Source organism: Lissotriton vulgaris, chromosome 7 (assembly GCF_964263255.1).
Source record: "Lissotriton vulgaris chromosome 7, aLisVul1.2, whole genome shotgun sequence".
Taxonomy (NCBI): domain Eukaryota; kingdom Metazoa; phylum Chordata; class Amphibia; order Caudata; family Salamandridae; genus Lissotriton; species Lissotriton vulgaris.
The window spans coordinates 1,457,190,145-1,457,214,263 of record NC_141695.1 but is presented as its reverse complement, the minus strand read 5'-3'; positions in this window follow the sequence as shown (position 1 = coordinate 1,457,214,263).

Sequence of the window (24,119 nt, the reverse complement as noted above, 5' to 3'; positions counted from 1 at the left end):
GGGAGCCACTGACCTTAATAGATGGAGAGAATGCTTTGAGTTTTCTATTGATGGAAGTGCCTGGTGGAGGTTATGTCCATGTGCCTTGGAGTAGGAGTGATCTTGTATCATTCACTAATGATTTCCCAAAATTAAGAGAAAAGCCAGTGTAATGGCATACACAGGTTGAGAGATTTGTGAAGATTTTACAGGTCTTATGGGTGGTTTTGAATACCTTTTTTGACACTGTCATACTGAGTGGTTTGTGGGCAGAATGCAAAGTGGCTGTAGAATGGCCAGAGAAGGAACCCCATAGAAACCCATTAACACATGCCCCATCTCCGTCGGTGATGAGTAAGTATCAACAGGTGATGACCTTTTTGAATGGGAAAATTACAACTAAAGGCATTGATTAGGTCAAAATTGACAGGACGACTCAAGACCCGAAAGAATCAGTGGATGCCTATTATGAGAGATTGTTACAGGTGCTTAACCAGCACAGTGGAATGGAAACTCTCGAAGCTAAAGATATGGGAAATTTTGTGTCTTGGTTTGTGATGGGATTAAGACCAGAGATTAGGTTGATGATCCAGCAGCATTTGATTTGATGGCAGAATAAATCAGTTGATCAGATTCCAAGGTATGCAAAATATTGTAGTGATGAATAGAAATTGAAGCAGAAGCGACTGAAGGAGAAATTGAAGATGGCGCTGAAGAAAACAGCACAAAGAGGACCTCCGAGGGAACCTTTAGTGTGGAATGTTAGTTCTATGCAAGGAGTGTAGCAACAGGGAACTCGTATGATCCAAGATGGAAATGGGTTCCTGCAACAGGATGTTCCAATTGACCTGAGTACCTGGATTGATCTAGCAACATTCAAAACATTGAATCCTTGTCACTATTGCAACAAGTTAGGGCACTGAATGTGGGAATGTTGTCTTAATTCCAACAGAGTGATGAATGCGAGCCAGGTTCAGGATTCAGGGTTTTGCATAGCCCCTTAGTAATCACTCCAAACAGTCACAGAATGTACAGAGACCGAGAATGTAAAATTCTAATGTGCCCCAACCTCCAGTAAGCAAACACAACAGGTGATGGACCGAATGTGGATCAATGTCACACACTCAACCCAGTCCAAAGATCTGGGCCCAAATCCATCGTTATTTTGCACTCCACACCACCCTGGGTTAGACAATGGCGATATGCAAATCAGCTCTGACCCTGTGCCCCATGGAGTCAAGCTAGCCGGGCTGATGAGAGGTGTTACCTCGAAACCGGTCCGGTCCTCGGATGCTTGATTCCGTTCTGGGAAGGACATGGCTTTTGTAGTTCGGACTGGACTGTTCCCATGGGGCACAGGGTCAGAGCTGATTTGCATATCGCCATTGTCTAACCCAGGGTGGTGTGGAGTGAAAAAAAACGATGGATTAGGACCCAGATCTTTTGACTGGGTTGAATGTGTGACATTGATCCTCATTCGGTCCATCACCTGTTGTTTTTGCAATTCCGCTATAAGTGTACTGGGGATGCCCAGACGTGGGTCCCAGGCACTCCACACCACTGGAGTCAAACTAGCCGGGCTGATGTGAGGTGTTACCTCGAAACCGGTCCGGTCCTCGGATGCTTGATTCCGTTCTGGGAAGGACATGGCTTTTGTAGTTCGGACTGGACTGTTCCCATGGGGCACAGGGTCAGAGCTGATTTGCATATCGCCATTGTCTAACCCAGGGTGGTGTGGAGTGCAAAAAAACGATAGATTAGGACCCAGATCTTTTGACTGGGTTGAATGTGTGACATTGATCCTCATTCGGTCCATCACCTGTTGTTTTTGCAATTCCGCTATAAGTGTACTGGGGATGCCCAGACGTGGGTCCCAGGCACTCCACACCACTGGAGTCAAGCTAGCCGGGCTGATGAGAGGTGTTACCTCGAAACCGGTCCGGTCCTCGGATGCTTGATTCCGTTCTGGGAAGGACATGGCTTTTGTAGTTCGGACTGGACTGTTCCCATGGGGCACAGGGTCAGAGCTGATTTGCATATCGCCATTGTCTAACCCAGGGTGGTGTGGAGTGCAAAAAAACGATGGATTAGGACCCAGATCTTTTGACTGGGCTGAATGTGTGACATTGATCCTCATTCGGTCCATCACCAGTTGTTTTTGCAATTCCGCTATAAGTGTACTGGGGATGCCCAGACGTGGGTCCCAGGCACTCCACACCACTGGAGTCAAGCTAGCCAGGCTGATGAGAGGTGTTACCTCGAAACCGGTCCGGTCCTCGGATGCTTGATTCCGTTCTGGGAAGGACATGGCTTTTGTAGTTCGGACTGGACTGTTCCCATGGGGCACAGGGTCAGAGCTGATTTGCATATCGCCATTGTCTAACCCAGGGTGGTGTGGAGTGCAAAAAAACGATGGATTAGGACCCAGATCTTTTGACTGGGTTGAATGTGTGACATTGATCCTCATTCGGTCCATCACCTGTTGTTTTTGCAATTCGGCTATAAGTGTACTGGGGATGCCCAGATGTGGGTCCCAGGCACTCCACACCACTGGAGTCAAGCTAGCCGGGCTGATGAGAGGTGTTACCTCGAAACCGGTCCGGTCCTCGGATGCTTGATTCCGTTCTGGGAAGGACATGGCTTTTGTAGTTCGGACTGGACTGTTCCCATGGGGCACAGGGTCAGAGCTGATTTGCATATCGCCATTGTCTAACCCAGGGTGGTGTGGAGTGCAAAAAAACGATGGATTAGGACCCAGATCTTTTGACTGGGTTGAATGTGTGACATTGATCCTCATTCGGTCCATCACCTGTTGTTTTTGCAATTCCGCTATAAGTGTACTGGGGATGCCCAGACGTGGGTCCCAGGCACTCCACACCACTGGAGTCAAGCTAGCCGGGCTGATGAGAGGTGTTACCTCGAAACCGGTCCGGTCCTCGGATGCTTGATTCCGTTCTGGGAAGGACATGGCTTTTGTAGTTCGGACTGGACTGTTCCCATGGGGCACAGGGTCAGAGCTGATTTGCATATCGCCATTGTCTAACCCAGGGTGGTGTGGAGTGCAAAAAAACGATGGATTAGGACCCAGATCTTTTGACTGGGTTGAATGTGTGACATTGATCCTCATTCGGTCCATCACCTGTTGTTTTTGCAATTCCGCTATAAGTGTACTGGGGATGCCCAGACGTGGGTCCCAGGCACTCCACACCACTGGAGTCAAGCTAGCCGGGCTGATGAGAGGTGTTACCTCGAAACCGGTCCGGTCCTCGGATGCTTGATTCCGTTCTGGGAAGGACATGGCTTTTGTAGTTCGGACTGGACTGTTCCCATGGGGCACAGGGTCAGAGCTGATTTGCATATCGCCATTGTCTAACCCAGGGTGGTGTGGAGTGCAAAAAAACGATGGATTAGGACCCAGATCTTTTGACTGGGTTGAATGTGTGACATTGATCCTCATTCGGTCCATCACCTGTTGTTTTTGCAATTCCGCTATAAGTGTACTGGGGATGCCCAGACGTGGGTCCCAGGCACTCCACACCACTGGAGTCAAGCTAGCCGGGCTGATGAGAGGTGTTACCTCGAAACCGGTCCGGTCCTCAGATGCTTGATTCCGTTCTGGGAAGGACATGGCTTTTGTAGTTCGGACTGGACTGTTCCCATGGGGCACAGGGTCAGAGCTGATTTGCATATCGCCATTGTCTAACCCAGGGTGGTGTGGAGTGCAAAAAAACGATGGATTAGGACCCAGATCTTTTGACTAGGTTGAATGTGTGACATTGATCCTCATTCGGTCCATCACCTGTTGTTTTTGCAATTCCGCTATAAGTGCACTGGGGATGCCCAGACGTGGGTCCCAGGCACTCCACACCACTGGAGTCAAGCTAGCCGGGCTGATGAGAGGTGTTACCTCGAAACCGGTCCGGTCCTCGGATGCTTGATTCCGTTCTGGGAAGGACATGGCTTTTGTAGTTCGGACTGGACTGTTCCCATGGGGCACAGGGTCAGAGCTGATTTGCATATCGCCATTGTCTAACCCAGGGTGGTGTGGAGGGCAAAAAAACGATGGATTAGGACCCAGATCTTTTGACTGGGTTGAATGTGTGACATTGATCCTCATTCGGTCCATCACCTGTTGTTTTTGCAATTCCGCTATAAGTGTACTGGGGATGCCCAGACGTGGGTCCCAGGCACTCCACACCACTGGAGTCAAGCTAGCCGGGCTGATGAGAGGTGTTACCTCGAAACCGGTCCGGTCCTCGGATGCTTGATTCCGTTCTGGGAAGGACATGGCTTTTGTAGTTCGGACTGGACTGTTCCCATGGGGCACAGGGTCAGAGCTGATTTGCATATCGCCATTGTCTAACCCAGGGTGGTGTGGAGTGCAAAAAAACGATGGATTAGGACCCAGATCTTTTGACTGGGTTGAATGTGTGACATTGATCCTCATTCGGTCCATCACCTGTTGTTTTTGCAATTCCGCTATAAGTGTACTGGGGATGCCCAGACGTGGGTCCCAGGCACTCCACACCACTGGAGTCAAGCTAGCCGGGCTGATGAGAGGTGTTACCGCGAAACCGGTCCGGTCCTCGGATGCTTGATTCCGTTCTGGGAAGGACATGGCTTTTGTAGTTCGGACTGGACTGTTCCCATGGGGCACAGGGTCAAAGCTGATTTGCATATCGCCATTGTCTAACCCAGGGTGGTGTGGAGTGCAAAAAAACGATGGATTAGGACCCAGATCTTTTGACTGGGTTGAATGTGTGACATTGATCCTCATTCGGTCCATCACCTGTTGTTTTTGCAATTCCGCTATAAGTGTACTGGGGATGCCCAGACGTGGGTCCCAGGCACTCCACACCACTGGAGTCAAGCTAGCCGGGCTGATGAGAGGTGTTACCTCGAAACCGGTCCGGTCCTCGGATGCTTGATTCCGTTCTGGGAAGGACATGGCTTTTGTAGTTCAGACTGGACTGTTCCCATGGGGCACAGGGTCAGAGCTGATTTGCATATCGCCATTGTCTAACCCAGGGTGGTGTGGAGTGCAAAAAAACGATGGATTAGGACCCAGATCTTTTGACTGGGTTGAATGTGTGACATTGATCCTCATTCGGTCCATCACCTGTTGTTTTTGCAATTCCGCTATAAGTGTACTGGGGATGCCCAGACGTGGGTCCCAGGCACTCCACACCACTGGAGTCAAGCTAGCCGGGCTGATGAGAGGTGTTACCTCGAAACCGGTCCGGTCCTCGGATGCTTGATTCCGTTCTGGGAAGGACATGGCTTTTGTAGTTCGGACTGGACTGTTCCCATGGGGCACAGGGTCAGAGCTGATTTGCATATCGCCATTGTCTAACCCAGGGTGGTGTGGAGTGCAAAAAAACGAAGGATCAGGACCCAGATCTTTTGACTGGGTTGAATGTGTGACATTGATCCTCATTCGGTCCATCACCTGTTGTTTTTGCAATTCCAACCTCCAGTAATACAAGTTCCACAAGCCCCAATGACATGGCAAAATGCTAATTGTTCTCAATTTAATTGAATCAAGTCCCAAACTTAAATTAGAACACTTTCCAAAATCAGAATGTGTTTCAGCAATTTCCTATGTTTGAAACGCTTGAGGACTCCGGCTCTGACCAGTCCTAATGATGGCGCCTGCGGGGAGGAAGATTGCGTACTTGTAGCAGTCTTGGAGGTAGACCAGAGTGGTCCATTCGTAAAAGGTGAGGTGAATGGCAACCCTGTGTCATTTTTGATCTATAATGGTGCTATCTGCTCTACTGTTAGAACAGAGGAAGTTTCAAACCTACCCCTCTCTGAAAAAAGAATCCAAGTTGTATGTTCTCAAATAAGCAAACTGCAAACCCTGTAACAGAAGACGTACTTGTTAAAATAGGGTCCTTTGAGGAGAATCACCAGTTTGTGATATGTGATTTGTGTCTCGTGAGTTTACTAGGATGAGTTTTATTGTGTAAATTAAACTGCACTATTTATTGTACTCAGAAAGGAGTGGAATTCCGATCCCATTATGACAATGTCACTTTTAAATTGGCCAATAAAAGGCCAACCTTTGGATTGTACCCTTTGATGACAACTGATGGTTTACCACTGGACCTCAGAGATACAGTGAAGTCTGAAGTTTGGGACTTTTTAGGGGAAAATATTGGTCTCATAAAGAAAGCTGAGCCTTTTCACATAACTTTTAACCCAAATGCTGAATATCTGAGAATTACGCAGTATAATCTGACCCCTGCATCCATTGCTGTGCCTACTCCAGTGATTGAATCAATTATACAACAAGACATTTTTAAGGAGATGATGGGGAGTCCATGTATTTCACCAATTATGGGCTTGCAGAAGCCTACCATAAGTACCCAATAGTGCTAGACCTGAGAAGGATTAACAGCATAGTTGTTCCTTGTTGTCCCGTGGTACCGAATCCAGCTGTGATTTTGTTTCAAATTCCATGTGAGGCTGACTGGTTCACTGTCATTGAAAAATGTCAGGCCTTCTTTTCTCTACCATTGCATAAGAACAGCCAGTACCTCTTCGCCTTCTGGTTCCATAACAGTGTTTTGGCTTGGTGCAGAGACCCAGAATGGTATACAGAGAGACCCTCAATCTTTAAAAAAAATCCTCAAAAAGAATCTTGAGGCTCTAGTCATGTCCTGTAACTCAGTATTAGTTCAGTACATAGATGATTTGTTTGTTGCTTCAGATAGACAGGGTTCTTGTGAACAAGATATCATTGCATTCTTAAACCACTTAGTAGAGAATGGGCATGAAGTGCCCCTGATTAAGTTCCAGTAATGTCAGAAAGAAGTCCTATATTTCAAACATCACATTAAGAAAGGAGTGAGAAATGTGTCAAAAGAATGAATCTCAGCAACTCTTACAATTAAGCAGCCAACCACCCAGAGAGAAGTCAGGATGTTTTTTGAGAATGGTGGGCTTCTGTTGTCAGTGGATGCCCAACTTTCCTTAGAGGTCAAGCCTTTACAGAGGCTGACACATAAGGATGTGTCTGGTCCAACACCCTCGGATAGTGACTGCTTGATTGCCTTCCACCGGCAGAAAGTCTCTGTCATGCACGGATCACTGACAAAATTTCGACCACCAAAATATCGACCTACAGAAATATCGAGTCCAAAATATCGAGGGCAAGAATATCGACATCCTATCTACAACATGGTAAGTACAAAAATATCTAAAAAATAATATAGATGTTAGAAATATCGATGTTAAAAATATCGTATTTTTTTTCTTTTAAAATATAATTCTAAAATAAATTAAATAACACTAATAAATATAATATACATAGTTATAAGTATCTAATAATGTTTAAACTTAACAAATAATACATATATAATAATAATATATTAATTAAATATATACTGTAAATATATAAAATATATGTTCTGAACAATATGTTGTAATAATTATTTTACTAACTTATAAATTATTAAAATATATTCTAATTTACTAATACATTTACAAACATAAAACAATAACATAAACAAAATGTACAAAACACAAAAAATTAAATATACTTTTAATATTTTTACAAATAATTATATAAAATGTTGGATAGCGTAGGGGTAAAAATTACTATTCCCACTCCAGAGAGTGCAACAGTAGGGAAAGCTTTGGATAGCGTAGAGTTAAAAATTACTATTCCCACTCCAGATAATGCAACAGTAGGGAAAGCGTTGGAGAGCGTAGGAATATAAATTACTATTCCCACTCCAGAGAGTGCAACAGTAGGGAAAGCGTTGGATAGCGTAGGAGTAAAAATTACTATTCCCACTCCAGAGAGTGCAAAAGTAGGGAAAGCATTGGATAGCGTAGGGGTAAAAATTACTATTCCCACTCCAGAGAGTGCAACAGTAGGGAAAGCGTTGGATAGCGTAGGGGTCAAAATTACTAATCCCACTCCAGAGAGTGCAACAGTAGGGAAAGCATTGGATAGTGTAGGGGTAAAAATGACTATTCCCACTCCAGAGAGTGCAACAGTAGGGAAAGCGATGGATAGGGTAGAGGTAAAAATTACTATTCCAACTCCAGAGAGTGCAACAGTAGGGAAAGCATTGGATAGCGTAGGAGTAAAAATTACTATTCCCACTCCAGAGACTGCAACAGTAGGGAAAGCGTTGGATAGGGTAGAGGTAAAAAATACTATTCCCACTCCAGAGAGTGCAACAGTAGGGAAAGCGTTGGATAGCGTAGGAGTAAAAATTACTATTCCCACTCCAGAGAAGGCATCAGTAGGGAAAGCTTTAGATAGGGTAGGAGTAAAAATTACTATTCCCACTCCAGAGAGTGCAACAGTAGGGAAAGCGTTGGATAGCGTAGGGGTAAAAATTACTATTCCCACTCCAGAGAGTACAACAGTAGGGAAAGCGTTGGATAGCGTAGGGGTAACAATTACTATTCCAACTTCAGAGAGTGCAACAGTAGGGAAAGCGTTGGATAGCGTAGGAGTATAAATTACTATTCCCACTCCAGAGAGTGCAACAGTAGGGAAAGCGTTGGATAGCGTAGGAGTAAAAATTACTATTCCCACTCCAGAGAGTGCAACAGTAGGGAAAGTGTTGGATGAGTAGAGGTAAAAATTACTATTCCCACTCCAGAGAGTGCAACAGTAGGGAAAGTGTTGGATAGCGTAGGCGTAAACATTACTATTCCCACTCCAGAGAGTGCATCAGTAGGGAAAGCGTTGGATAGCGTAGGAGTAACAATTACTATTCCCACTCCAGAGAGTGCAACAGTAGGGAAAGCGTTGGATAGCGTAGGGGTAAAAATTACTATTCCCACTCCAGAGAGTACAACAGTAGGGAAAGCGTTGGATAGCGTAGGGGTAACAATTACTATTTCAACTCCAGAGAGTGCAACAGTAGGGAAAGCGTTGGATAGCATAGGAGTATAAATTACTATTCCCACTCCAGAGAGTGCAACAGTAGGGAAAGCGTTGGATAGCGTAGGAGTAAAAATTACTATTCCCACTCCAGAGAGTGCATCAGTAGAGAAAGCGTTGGATAGCGTAGGAGTAAAAATGACTATTCCCACTCCAGAGAGTGCAACAGTAGGGAAAGCGTTGGATAGCTTAGGGGTTAAAATTACTATTCCCACTCCAGAGAGTACAACAGTAGGGAAAGTGTTGGATAGCATAGGAGTAAAAATTACTATTCCCACTCCAGAGAGTGCATCAGTAGAGAAAGCGTTGGATAGCGTAGGAGTAAAAATTACTATTCCCACACCAGAGAGTGCAACAGTAGGGAAAGCGTTGGATAGCGTAGGGGTTAAAATTACTATTCCCGCTCCAGAGAGTGCAACAGTAGGGAAAGTGTTGGATAGCGTAGGGGAAACAATTACTATTCCAACTCCAGAGAATGCAACAGTAGGGAAAATGTTGGATAGCGTAGGGGTTAAAATAACATACTTACAAATAAAATCTTTTTATTTAAATAATGATATAAGGTATTTAAAAAATGTAAACCATATACAATACATATACATAATTATAAAAAACATGATTACCTAAATATATTTAAACAAAAATAAATATAATAAAATACCATTTTATAATATTTAATTACCAATTACTAATTATTTAACAATTATATTATTTACAAAACAATCATTTAAACAAAATTATTACTTAATGACATTTACATTACTTCCACCATATTCCCCTATAAGCCCACTACCCTCAACAAAACACATTTATCTATTTATGATTTATTTAAACTTATTTACCATTCAATTAAAATTAATTACCAATTAATTAAAAATAATTACCAATTATTTAAATTTAATTTATAATTCCTACTAATGATTAATTAATTATACATAATTAAATAACTTCCCACCCTATTCCCCTATAAACCCACAACCCGCTATAAAACATATTTATCAATTAATTAAAATGATTAACCAATTAATTAAATGTAATTACCCATTATTTATAATTAATTAATACTAACTACTATTTATTAATCAATTTAACATAGTTAAATTACTTCCCACCCTATTCCCCTATAAACCCACAACCCGCTATAAAACATATTTATCAATTAATCAATTACTTACAATGATTACCAATTAATTAAATTTAATTACCAATTATTTATAATTAATTAATATTAACTACTATTTATTAATCAATTTAACATAGTTAAATTACTTCCCACCCTATTCCCCTATAAACCCACAACCCGCTATAAAACATATTTATCAATTAATCAATTACTTACAATGATTACCAATTAATTAAATTTAATTACCAATTATTTATAATTAATTAATATTAACTACTAATTATTAATCAATTTAACATAATTAAATTACTTCCCACCCTATTCCCCTATAAACCCACAACCCGCTCCGGTACTAAAACATATAATTAACTTATAAATAAATGTATTAATATATATATGTAATACACATATAATAGTACTTATTTTAATTACTTAAGTAAAACATATAACACATACATAATAAAAAACAACTGAAATAATACAAATATCGATATTAGTGTAATTGAAATTAGTAACATCGATATATATGCTATCGATATTACTAACTTCGATATTACTTACATCGATATTAAGTATTTCGATATTACTTACCTTAGGGTCGATATTCTGTCCAACGATATTCTTGTCTTCGATATTCTGCACCTTCGATATTCTAGACACGATATTTTGGTACATCGATATTTCTAACTCGATATTTTGACTGTGTACCGTCATGCACAGCATTAGGAATGGCTCATTACAAGAAGTGTTTACTCTTTTCTGCAGTGAGAGTGAAGGCTACGCCCTCTCAGTGCTTACACAGAAGCATGGAAAAGCAAGATGATCTGTGGCATACTACTCTGCTACTCTTGATACTTTAGCCACAGGTCTGCCTGGGTGACTTAAAGCCCCAATCATTTGAAATATTGTTGACACATACCCGTACACAGCAATTAACAAACAGCTGCTTGACCAAATATGAACAGATCACATTGGCAGCAGAAAATATCACCCTCAAATGATGTGCTGCTTTGAATCCTGCCACCCTAATGCCTCTCCAAAGAATGGAAATGTTGAGGGGGAAGTCGAGCATGACTGTCTCAATGTCCCTGAATTATGCACCAAGCCAAGACCAGGTATACAAGATGAACCACTAGTTGAAAATGTTTACATACTGCTGTGGATGGGTCATGTTTAAGAGGCAATGAAGGAAAAATTAGAGCTTATTTACAGTTTGCACAGTCTCAGGAGTAGTTGAAGCTTCCTGGATATGAGGGGTGCTCTTTTCACAAGTAGCTGATCTCATAGTTCTTATCAGAGCTTGCTGTCTCTCTGAACAGCTGAGAGTCACTATATATGCTGATAGTTAGTATGGCTTTGCTGTCGTTCATGACTTCGGACAGGTAAGGTCATAAAGAGGATTTATGGCATCATCTGGATCCCTGATTCACAATGGGGATCATGTAATGAGACTGCTTGAAAGACTACAGCTGCCTGCAAAAATTGCAGTTGTGAAGTGTCCCGTTCCTTGTAGTGGTGATGATTATGTAACAGTGGGCAACTGCTACCTTGATGAGGTTGCACAATACTGTGTTCATGGGTCACAAACATTCAATGGTAATTTGACAAGGAACCCAAAGGAGACTAACTATATCCTTTTGTTGTCACAACTGATACCTGACAGTTGAAGAGTCTTGTCCTGAACCGCTGCCAGAGTTAGACCCTAATGAAGGGCCTAGTGCTGTGTCACTCTGGGTAGCAACTGTGAACCGTTGGCCAAAAAGGCAAAAAAGAGAGAGATTAAGATTGCCTGTGGAAAGAGATCTCGGTGTTGACCCCGAAGATACTGAGGATTCTGGCCTAGTGACAGTGAGGGTAAACAACCTTTACTCAGGTGATCAAAAAGAGCTGGAGTGCCCTGTCAGAGGTACTCATTCCCTGAAGGGATATACCTAGCCGCAAATAAAAGGTAGAGAGAGAGCTTTGGAACATGGAGAATCAAAGTGAAATTCTAGCTGAACATCCGTAAATATATACTTGTGGCTGAACTGTGTATTGACTTTACTTTGCCATGGAACACAGTGCCATGCATCATCATCATCCTGATTTCTAAACTGAACTTTGAAATTCACTTTTGAGTTGAGACAATTTAATAGACTTTGCTAATGGATTTAAGAGGTTTACCAAGTCCCGAGACTACTGAAGGAGCGTAAGGATGTCATTTAGAAGAACACGTAGTAGGGTTAATGAAGACTTATGAAGATGTTCTAAATAGTGGCTTCACATGGCTTATGGACATTGTTTGTCATTTGCATAGGTTAAAGCACACTGAAGAAATCTACTTGCTGTAAACTTTCTGTTTAATGGTCTGATTCTAGAGAAGTCATGGAAACTAATAAACACAACAGACGTAGGTTCATTTTAGCAGGAGTGTTAATAGCGCCATGCAGGATTTCTAATAGTTCCTTGTAGGATTGTTTTCATCTACACTTTCCACAGTAGCTAAGGTTAAGCCTAGTGTGGCCCCTTGTCCTAAGGTTAAGCCTAGTGTTGCCCCTTGTCCTACTGACCATAGCTTGCACGCATCTGATTATATTCCTAAAGCTTTGCAGATAGAGTTATCTATGGAGATTATGCTTCAAATGCCTATTTTAAGTTGCTTTACAAATACGTTGATGCTATGGATGCCAGAAACTGTAATGTCTGTATAGAAAGGTGCCTCTTTTTGCATGGTCCCCACGAATATTTGCTCCAAATGCTGATGGTTATGACTCTGGAAGTGCACTGGAGTCTGCTGTCCAAATCTCAGTGCCTGTGCCCTCTTCTAAAACTATTATGTTCTCCTTGGTAATCTCAAATTGGCAAAAGCTTTACCTCGTTATAAGTCCTTAGTATATGGTACCAGGGGTACCCAGGGCATTGGTGGTAAAGGGGTTCCCAGGGCTCAGCCTGAGTTTGTGTCACCCTTAGCGACCCATGAAACCTACTGACAGCAGGCCTGCACTTGCAGACTGCAGGAGCAGTGCAAACTTCTCGAACTCGACTGTGTCCTCACCATATGTGGCACAGTCACATACACTGCCTTTAATGTATGCATGGCACCCCTAAGGAAGACCTCCTCTGTCCAGGAGAATGGATGCATCATATTTAAGGTGTGAACATGTAAGTGTAAGCCTATATGTTCGTATAGTTGAGTTCCCTGTTGGAAACCACTATATATATCAGTAGTCTAGACAACATTGGCTGCCAAACGGGTACGCTTGAGATTGGTAACTCTGTAATGGTACCAATAAAATACATCATATTTGGTACCAAAGAATGTGCCTTCTCACTCCAAACATATTTCTTGTGCCCTGGGTGACATAGCATGCTCTCAGACGGCACCTTAGAGGTTGACCCCTTAATGACTAGCCATCTCTGCCCCACACCAGCTGACGCCAAGACAAGAATCTGACCTCCTGTCAGGCAGTGTGATCACTCCCAGGAGTCATAGACTCAGGCTGGGCAGGAGGGAGGTCACATCTCCCTCCATCCCAGATGGCTAGTGAAATTGCACCACAAAATAAATATAGACACAAAGGCACTATATTAAATAGTGACTTGTCCAGCCGGACAGAGGTCCAATTTTTACTTTTAGCAAAGAATATTCTGTAGGAATACCTTCAACATTTCCATAGAGAAGGACACAAGCCTGTACCCAGACATATACAATTTGGCATAAGGAGGAAAAAGTCAGAGAATAGAACAAGATTTTTTAGGCAGAAGCTGTTATTTCCTGTGAATACTTAAATGACAGATCCAGGGGGGAACTCGAAGGATGTAGAGTTCCATGCGACCGAGTATTCCACTGGCGCACCGGACAGCAATACCTGCCGTTCCGCGGGAGACCAATCCCTGCCAACCAAATTGCACGGAACTCTACATCCTTCGAGTTCCCCCCTGGATCTGTACACCTGGCCCCGATTCACTGCGGCCAGCCCCGGCTATCACGGCTTGTAAAAATTAGGCAATATCTTGTCTTGATGATGATCCCTATGATTCTGTAAAAGGGATCGAAACGCCGTTGACTCTAAAAAACACCATATACTGTGTATTGTACTAATTGCCAAGGTTGGCAAGTAATGGTGTTTAATGGAATTTCTGTCATTGAAGTATTCACAGGAAATAACAGCTTCTGCCTAAAAAATCTTGTTCTATTCTCTGACTTTTTCCTCCTTATGCCAAATTGTATATGTCTGGGTACAGGCTTGTGCCCTTCTCTATGGAAATGTTGAAGGTATTCCTTCAGAATATTCTTTGCTAAAAGTAAAAATTGGACCTCTGTCCGGCTGGACAAGTCACTATTTAATATAGTGCCATTGTTTCTATATTTATTTTGTGCTACTATCTTTTTGTGCTTGGGACCACTGTTGTTTTTCCAAATATGTTCCCCAAGGTCCTGTGCTGACTCGATTGGGTGCCCTTGTTGTTTTATATAAATAGTGAAATTGCACATCACAGCTGCAAGCTTTAAAGGTTACACCGCCTCTGATATGCATCTGTGCTGTCCCCCTGAAGAGGAAGCAGCCCTATCCTTGCCACAGGTCGGCTTGCACCTGGTCAATTGTGAAATTAGCTATGCAGGAGGTGTACACCCCCATGTAGGCTGGCCACACCTCTAGGGTGGGCAAACTGGTTTATACACCTAAAATTGAATTCTGCCATTGTTAGGAGGGCAGAAATAGAGGGTTCTGGGTATAAAAGGTCACCTACAGTGTACTGGACTAATAACGGCAAATAGAATTAAAAAATGTACTGTTCATTTACTGTAAAAAACATGAATACACATTACAAATAAAAACCACACTGGGTGGCAATAGTACAGAAAATAGCAATCATGCCGAAATCATATAAGGCATATATAATTGTTGGCTTGCAGTTCGCATATTGTTTAAGTAAACCAACAAAAGTTTTTAATCTAGATCCCTTTCCATCGAGCCTTCTAAATCAGGGCCCTTCTGGCCCAATACATATATGTGAACATCCAGTTGTCACATAGTGGGTATAGAAACATGTATGACATTTTGGTCTTTTTATTTTCAGTTCATCTATATCTGACATAAGTGGCAATCCAAGCCCCATGACATATCACGATTATCCAGTTCAAAGATTCATCTAAGGAAATTATATTCACCCCGTAGGTTCTATCCCATGCCATAGTTTGGCCCTCTATCTTTTACCAAACTGGGCTTTTCATGGTCTCCTTATTTGTTACCTCACAGGACCCCCTGTGCTTCTAGTGGTGCCCTGTACTTGGTGGTATAATAATCCTCCCGAACTTTAAGTGTCCCACTATTCAGCCAACTTTCAATGTCCATCCATTTCAGACCCTGGCTTGACACCCTATCAGGTAGTGTAACACCTTAATAACGAGACCACCCCCGGTACCTCTTTCATAGTGCACACTGCTACATGTGAATTTATATACTTAAATCTTTGTTTTCTCACATTTCTCAGATTGGAAACTGTGATCTAAACCCCTTCCAACTGAAGTCACCATTTATCATTGGCTTCATCAGTGATCCGTTAACTCTTTGGTAAATACATCATTCATATGCTTTCATTTGCTTCTGCACCTGGGTGCAACACTTTCGATGACCATTTATAACCACATAATAAAGCATTTTCTCTGTTATTTTACCTAGTCATGAGTGCTGTCTACACTTGAGAAATACCTCCTTTGCGCTACCTTGCGCTAGTTTTTAATTGATTCTTAGGTAATGATCCATAGGCAGTTTCTAAAGTATCTTTCAGCATGTCCACTGAATGTTCTTGTCACATTGGGGGATGCCTGTGTGGATTTATACCCTTTCTGTCTCATTCTTTTTTGCACAAATCTATACTTTGGATTTTCTTCCTTCTTCCTTTTCTTTTTTAAGCAGCTGGACTTAACAGTCCTGGTGGTTTGATTATCTTTTCTTCCTTGAGCACAAGCCAGCTTTCTCCATTAAATGCCTCCACTTTGAAGCAGCTTTTGCTATCAGTTGCAGTGTACTGTGTTGTGCAACATGTTTTGTGCAGTTGTAATTTTTATACTGTTCTTTTTTAAAATCTTCAAGTGGTTCTCCAGAAGAAGGCGTGTGAAACGCCGAAACGCGCCTAGAGATTACCATTTAACCCACTTTGTAGTTTTTTTAACCAAATTCTGTATCGATTTTTTATTGTATGTGTATTGTATTTGCATCATTATATGCCTTATATGATTTAGGCATAATTGCTATTTACTGTACTATTGCCACCCAGTGTGGTTTTTATTTGTAATGTGTATTCATGTTTTTTACAATAAATGAACAGTACATTTTTTAATTCTATTTGCCGTTATTAGTCCAGTACACTGTAGCATCTGTTATTTTCTGTGTTGTTGTACCTGGTATCCTTCAGGACCCTTAGGTTGCCTAGGATTTTGCTATTTATGAAATATTGTTGCCCTGACCTAGGAACTTTTCACTAGTTACAGGGGGTCCCTCTTTTTCATATTAAAAGGTCACCTACACCAGCCGATGTGGTCACTTCATGGGTGGACTAGCTACAAGGACTCGCTGCCCATTGTCTACTAGCTCCCATGCCCAAAAGTACCCTAAATCTAGGATGTAAGGGACCCCTCAGATCTGAACAACTTACTTCAAGTAAGGACAAAGAGGAGACCTGTGTCACCGACAACAGGACTTTGCCCACTAGCCCAAAGCAAATAAGTGATACCTTGCCTATAGGCAACAGACTTGGAGCTGTGTGAACAATCCTTGTCCTTGGCCCAAACTCAACACTTCCAAATAGAGGGAACCTCATGGAATCAGAGGCACCATCCGTCTCCCCTGGACTAGGGGGCCCTCCGAGGGGTTGCCCAAATCCAGAATAACTCCATGGGTTAGGAAAAATTGATCTAACTGTTATTGCCCGGTCCGGGAGCCCACATGACCTTTCCCTTAAAAGGGTTCCAAGTAACGCGACCTGCAAGTGTCTGACTATCACAAGTGGATTTTGCCTTTGAACGCAATGTTATTTTGTATATGTATTTTACTGCACTGATGTAATATTACTTTAAAAATCTATAGTTCCAGTAATATGTATGACATCCTGTTCATTTTTGTATCCAAATTAAGATAAAAATAAACTCTATTCTTATAAATTGGTTTTGGATTTCTCTTGAGTTGTGTCACTTACTTATCATCCATGTTTGTGCTTTGAAATGCTTAACACGTGCCTCTAGCAAAGCTTGACTGCTCATTGCCACTCTACCAGCACTGAACTAAGGATTTATTAATATGAATCCAAGGACCATCTTTGGGGTATTGTCATAAAATTACATGGTAAGGTCACCCAGACATACCTTAATCCACTTTCCTACAGTCTGCATGCAGTTACCTGCATCAGCGTCGGAAGGAATTGCTTAACACCATATTCCTCTTACATATGGTGTTACGTGTAGCCTTCTGTTAAGTTTGGTTACGGAAAAGGACATTTTAATACTATATTTTAGAATTATGATCTGGTATTGGCTGAAGTTCCTCTGCTCAAGCATTTGAGTAGACAATATCATGCTAAGATAATGGATACAGTTAATAGTATGCTTTAACCACATTTGACAGTGCTCATAGGCAGAACTTGACATGTTCTTTAACTGAGATTGAAAAGAATCTTTGGATTTGACAGAAGACAGGAATTGAGCAATAAATAAATGAGAGAAACATGGTGGGATCAGAAATATAAGGGACAGTGGGATGCGGACTAAGCAAAACATTGAGATTTAGGAGATATGCATGTGCTACTTTTAGATTGGCATGCACAAAGGGAAATTATGTGGGAGTACAGAAAAATCTTCTCTTAACACTACTTACTTGGGTAGAAGTGATTGTGGTCATATTTTTGAGTATGTGGCACTTTGGCTTTTGTTCTCAGTAGGACAAGATCCTGTTATTCCAGGATTTTTTTTGATTGTGGGGAGCATGCATATTTAAAATTGCCCACAAGTTGGTATGGTACATGCTATTCAGGTGTTGTTTTCCAGAAGACTTAACATGTGGAACATTTTTAATTTGCAGAGTGCAACATATGCCTGGAGGCATCTCAGCACTGCCAGTGACAGGTGACTTTGCGACCAGATGTGGCTAATCATTACTAAACAGCCAGGTCTTCAACGCCTTCCTAAAACCTAGTAGAGAAGTGTATGCTTTTAGCTCCAAAGGCAGACAATTCCAATTTTGAGCAGTGCAGATGATGAAGCTCCTGCCTTCCCAGGAGGACATTTTCCAGGAGAGAACTACCAGGTTTTTATCAGAGCTAGAACAAAGGGCCCTGTCAGACTGACACCATCTAAGCCTCTCTTCCAGTTAGACCGGACCTGAACCATGAAGTGCAACTCAGTGTGGTGACTACCTCATAAGTCAAAATGAGTATCATCAAGCAAACTGTTGCTTTCCAGAAATGCAGCCAGTTGTGTATGTATGGCCTTCTTCGCCGGAAGGGGAAGCCTAGAGATAGGCCGATAGCTGTTCGAGCCCTGCTCCTTTAGGTTAGATTTCGTCAACAGTGAAAGAATATTAGATCCCTTCCAATGTTCTGAAAACACACTCAAACTAAACATGTCATTAAAGATCATAGTCAGGGGATAGGTCACTTTTTAAGGATCTAGATAAAAGTTCCTAGGAGGACATGGGTCGGCTGGAGATCCTAATTTCGTCTTGGAAATGGGCAGTTTGACTTGATTCTCCGAGAGCTGAGCAAATTCAGTGAACACGATCCCATCAGAGATCGCTGATCTAACCTCATCGCTATTCTGATTTTTGAAAACACTGGAGAAAAATCTATAAAAGATTACTTCCATTTTCTGCTGGAAAAAAATCACCAAGGAATTCGAGAAAGCTTGACTACTTCCTGCAGAGTTCCAGGAAGCTGGAGTAGAGATATTGATGACAGCTTGAAACAATGCCTTAGTCAAATAGCTGGCTGACTATATTTGCTTAGTAAAGAATGCAGGTTTCTTGAGACAATAGGAGTTTTTTGTACTGCACAATGCAGTGTTTATATTTCCCTTTTTCTATCGAGTCATAGTCTCTCCTCCAAACTCACACTTGTCTGTGACAACCTTGTTTTGTGACCCTGAGAGTGTCATTAAACCGTGGTGTAGTAGGCTTGCTTCTCCTAACTGTTATGATTATTGAAGGGACCTATTTATTAACTGCCGAATTCAACCAACCTAAAATATTTTCTGCCATTATGTCAATGTTCTTAGTGTCTTCAAGTTGGAAAGCAGCAAGAAGTTCGACTTTGGGGCATGAACCCTGTGCCAGGCATGAGAGACAAAAGATTTTCTGACCATTTTAGCAGAAGTGGTTTTACAGGGGAGTTTGATTTCTCAGAGTACTGCCCTGTGGTCTGACCAAATTAAGGAAAGTGTGGTGGGGCTGGTGAAATTAGAATTGTTATTGAACACTCAATCAAGTGCATCCCAGCCAGGTGCGTGATGGCCTCCTACTAACTGAGCAAAACTAAAACAAGACATGGCATCGGCCAAAAGTTCTGTGTTGTGGTCCAGTTGGCTCTCCAGGTGAAAATTAAAGTCCCTTAATAGAGTAAGGTCTGATTTAGATGGAGAGGATTCCATGAGTGATTCTATTATATGAATAAATGGGTTTCTAGGCCCCGGTGGGTGGTAAATTAGAAGTCTGTAAAAAGGACTGCGTTTTGGTTAGTTCAACATGGAACAAGAGGATTTTTGTACTCAGCTGACGAGGCTGGAGTGAAAACCGCGGAGTGGGTTGCAGTAAATTTGCTATTCCTCCTCCCTTCTTATGGGGTCTATCCAATCTAAAGATAATATACCCCTGAGGTCTAGTCTGCCCAGGTTTTGATGATGAAGACTAGATCTGCCTGATGCACATTTAGGATTTCTGAGAATTCTACATGGTGTTTAACCTGAGACCTGCATTGATCAGCATGCAAATGATCCTTGTGTCCAATGCCATAACTTTGCTAGAGCCTCTTGCTATCCCAGTAGCTGATGGTGGTCATACCTTTAGGAGGTCCTGTGTGAATAACTCTCATATTGCATATGTGGCAAAAGGAGTGAATAGTATCTGGTGCTATAGGGCTCAATGTGGGGCAGTTGTGACTTTACAATAGAAGCTTGAGGACTAGGATTGTGTCTCTTAAATAGGTCTTCCACAGTGATTCATGCAGGTGCAAACAGCTAGGGGGGTGGGCCCTGGGTGTGGTCAAACTTGATTTAGGCACGCCTTTGACACAGCAGCTGCACGCCCGCTGCACACGTCCGCAGCATGGACGTGCTCTATGATGGCCTAAATAGCACATCATGGTTAGGGGCGTGCCTGAGCACAGCACAATCCAGCGTATAATGACGTAAAACAGGTATGGGAAAATAAAAATGAACTGGGCTCCAGAAACCCCCTTCACTGGCCTCAGGCTCCCCTGATACTGGAAAAACAACCGAAACCAACTTTAAGGGGAGAAAATAAACTCATAAAACAAATTTAATAAAAAGGACACCTTTTCATAGAACTTTGCTGCCTGAAGGTGGAGCGTGTTGGACCTGCTGCCCAGCGGATCTTTGCCCCCTGTCATCAATACAACGACTCGCCGGACCCGCTTCGCGGGTCCCGCAGCGCGTCGCCCGCCTGAAGGACTGTACAGAGGAGCCAAGGAGGAGCGCGGGGGTAGGCAAGAGAACCAGCGGGGCTGCGAGCAAGGCAGGGGACTCCAACGACCAGGAGCCCCTGCGCGCCCAACCAGCAACACCTGGGCTGCTCTCCCCGCTGGCCATGCCCCCCGCCAACGGAGTCAAAAGCTGCCTGTATCCCAGCGTTTGTGGGACACCTTTTCATAGAACTTTGCTGCCTGAAGGTGGAGCGTGTTGGACCTGCTGCCCAGCGGATCTTTGCCCCCTGTCATCAATACAACAACTCGCCGGACCCGCTTCGCGGGTCCCGCAGCGCGTCGCCCGCCTGAAGGACTGTACAGAGGAGCCAAGGAGGAGCGCGGGGGTAGGCAAGAGAACCAGCGGGGCTGCGAGCAAGGCAGGGGACTCCAACGACCAGGAGCCCCTGCGCGCCCAACCAGCAACACCTGGGCTGCTCTCCCCGCTGGCCACGCCCCCCGCCAACGGAGTCAAAAGCTGCCTGTATCCCAGCGTTTGTGGGACACCTTTTCATAGAACTTTGCTGCCTGAAGGTGGAGCGTGTTGGACCTGCTGCCCAGCGGATCTTTGCCCCCTGTCATCAATACAACGACTCGCCGGACCCGCTTCGCGGGTCCCGCAGCGCGTCGCCCGCCTGAAGGACTGTACAGAGGAGCCAAGGAGGAGCGCGGGGGTAGGCAAGAGAACCAGCGGGGCTGCGAGCAAGGCAGGGGACTCCAACGACCAGGAGCCCCTGCGCGCCCAACCAGCAACACCTGGGCTGCTCTCCCCGCTGGCCACGCCCCCGGCCAACGGAGTCAAAAGCTGCCTGTATCCCAGCGTTTGTGGGACACCTTTTCATAGAACTTTGCTGCCTGAAGGTGGAGCGTGTTGGACCTGCTGCCCAGCGGATCTTTGCCCCCTGTCATCAATACAACGACTCGCCGGACCCGCTTCGCGGGTCCCGCAGCGCGTCGCCCGCCTGAAGGACTGTACAGATGAGCCAAGGAGGAGCGCGGGGGTAGGCAAGAGAACCAGCGGGGCTGCGAGCAAGGCAGGGGACTCCAACGACCAGGAGCCCCTGCGCGCCCAACCAGCAACACCTGGGCTGCTCTCCCCGCTGGCCACGCCCCCCTGCCTATCACATAGCTGTAGTATCTAAAGGAGTGCAGGTCTCCGCTTCGCGGGAGCGAGCGGGAGCGACCGGGAGAAGCCCGGGACAAGGGCGGGACCGTCTGTGGCCGTCAGGGGCCGAAGGAGGCCGGGCCGGGCCCCCTCTCTTGATCCCCCTTAGCGTCATAACCAAGGCTATGCCTTCGCCCCCACCACGGGAAACCCCCTCAAGGGATGGTGCCTCCAGCTCCGGGACTTTGGATAACTATTTCAAACCCAATAAAGGTGAGGCGGACTTGGAAGGTTCACTTGAGAAACGTAGGGCGGAGCGTAGGCGCTCCATTGAATCTATGAAAACTAGGCCCTTGCTAGATATCATTCCCTACCCCACCACTCAAGAGGTAGGCGCGCTACCCAGTAGTTTAGATAATTCGACATTAGAGGATTTCCCTGTTTTACTAAGGGAAGTTCCCTCTACCCCAGGGATAGCATTTGAAAAAAACACAGAGCCAGCCCCCTTAGAGATTTCCCATACCCCTGTTAACCTGGTAACCCAAACCCAACCTATACAATTGGCTAATAAGAGCAAGCCTAAATTAAATGTCATGGCGGAGATACACAGGCCTCCACCCAGTAAACGGGCTCGTAAAACAGCGGGGGGGCGGGGGAAATCCAAAATATCACATTTGGACTTTGGCAAGAGAAGTACTAACACCACCCTACCGGGGAAGACTACGGAGATAGTGCCACCACCTAAGCTCTCAAACTCCAGCATAATTGCCACCACCAAAGAGCCAGAGGCTATTACGCCGAATCCAAACCACCCACTCTCTGCTAAGGGGAGCATAGAATTTCTACTCCGCTCCCTTCTGCAGCCCATCACCGACAGTTTAAAAAAAGTCGAGATTAGGCTCACCTTACTAGAAACTTCTCTTACCACTCTGAATACTCTAGTAAGCAAGCAGACTAAGCTAGTGGAAACCCATTCCTCGGGTGGGGAATCTTCTAAAGTATCCAATGTCAACAAAGCCCCCCCCAGAAGCATGCCATCTGCCGCCCCTCTGCAACCCCTTATGGCTGTCCAACTCCAAGCACGGCACAATAACCCTAGTAACAGACCCATTGACCCGGTGGTTCTAGCCCCACATAGTTCACAAATAGAGTCCACTGGAACACACCAAGATCAGGTTAATGCCCCCCCACCCACGCCCACTTGCCCAACTCCCAGACCACGGAGGCCAGACCTCCCACCTGAGGCTAACAGACTAATGGTGGTCCTAGCTGGTGCCCCCCATCTAAGACCAGGAGAAAACGAGGATTATCAATCCCTTAAGAAAAAGGTAATCAAATGGCTTAACTGGAACCGACCCCTGCCACCCCACTTTAATAACGAGATCATCATGGTGAGAAGGGTTCCATGGCTAGGGAAGACCAGGAAAACCATAGTGGGGGACTGTATCATGGTAACCTTTAAAGACCCGGGCACGGTTCGACACATCTGTGGAGGAATGAACCGATCCCTTGACTCCACCATACAGACCCTCCCAGTATCCTTTTTCTTTCCCCCAATTCCCAGGCACCAGGCCCCAACACACGATGGCTGGACAAGGGTGGACTACAGACGCAATCATAAAGGCTTTGTTCAACGCCCGTACTCCCAACCGCCGGAAACACCCTTTTGCGATTTTAATCGCTTTAACTGTCTGAACGGGCTGGACGGGGTCGACTGACTCACTGTCAGTAAGTTTGCGCCAGGGGTATCGGGCTTCTGTGGCCCCCTGGATCCCCCCACTGTGTCCCCCGGTGCAATTTCTGGCCCAATGAATGACTCATTTGCCCCAGAACACGGTCGAATTGAATCCTCCTACCTAGCCACTGATGGAGTAGTTGATGCCGAGCGGATAACTATGGCTCCCTCCCTTGAGGGTGAGGGGGAGCTGGGATCCATGGAGTCACATGTACCTTCTGCTGCCCCAGCCACAGGCTCCGAAGCACAAGTGGATTATGGACTTACCTCCCCCATCCCTCACGCTATGACATCTTCCACCTCCGAACATTTGAGGATAATCTCCTGGAACATCGCGGGATTAGCAAATAAATTGGAAGAGCCGGCCTGGGGAAAGTACATAGAAACTGGTGACATATGTATGTTCCAGGAAACCTGGGCCAGAGAGGACTATGAGCATCAAGGCTACGCATCCTTTTTTATTCCAGCTAGGTGGGAAAGCAAAGGCCGACCATCAGGGGGCCTTGCGACATGGATTGCTGTTCACCTGGGCTGTGTGGCAACACGGCTCCCATGCAGCTCCGATGACATCCTCGCGGTCTCACTAACATGGCCAAAC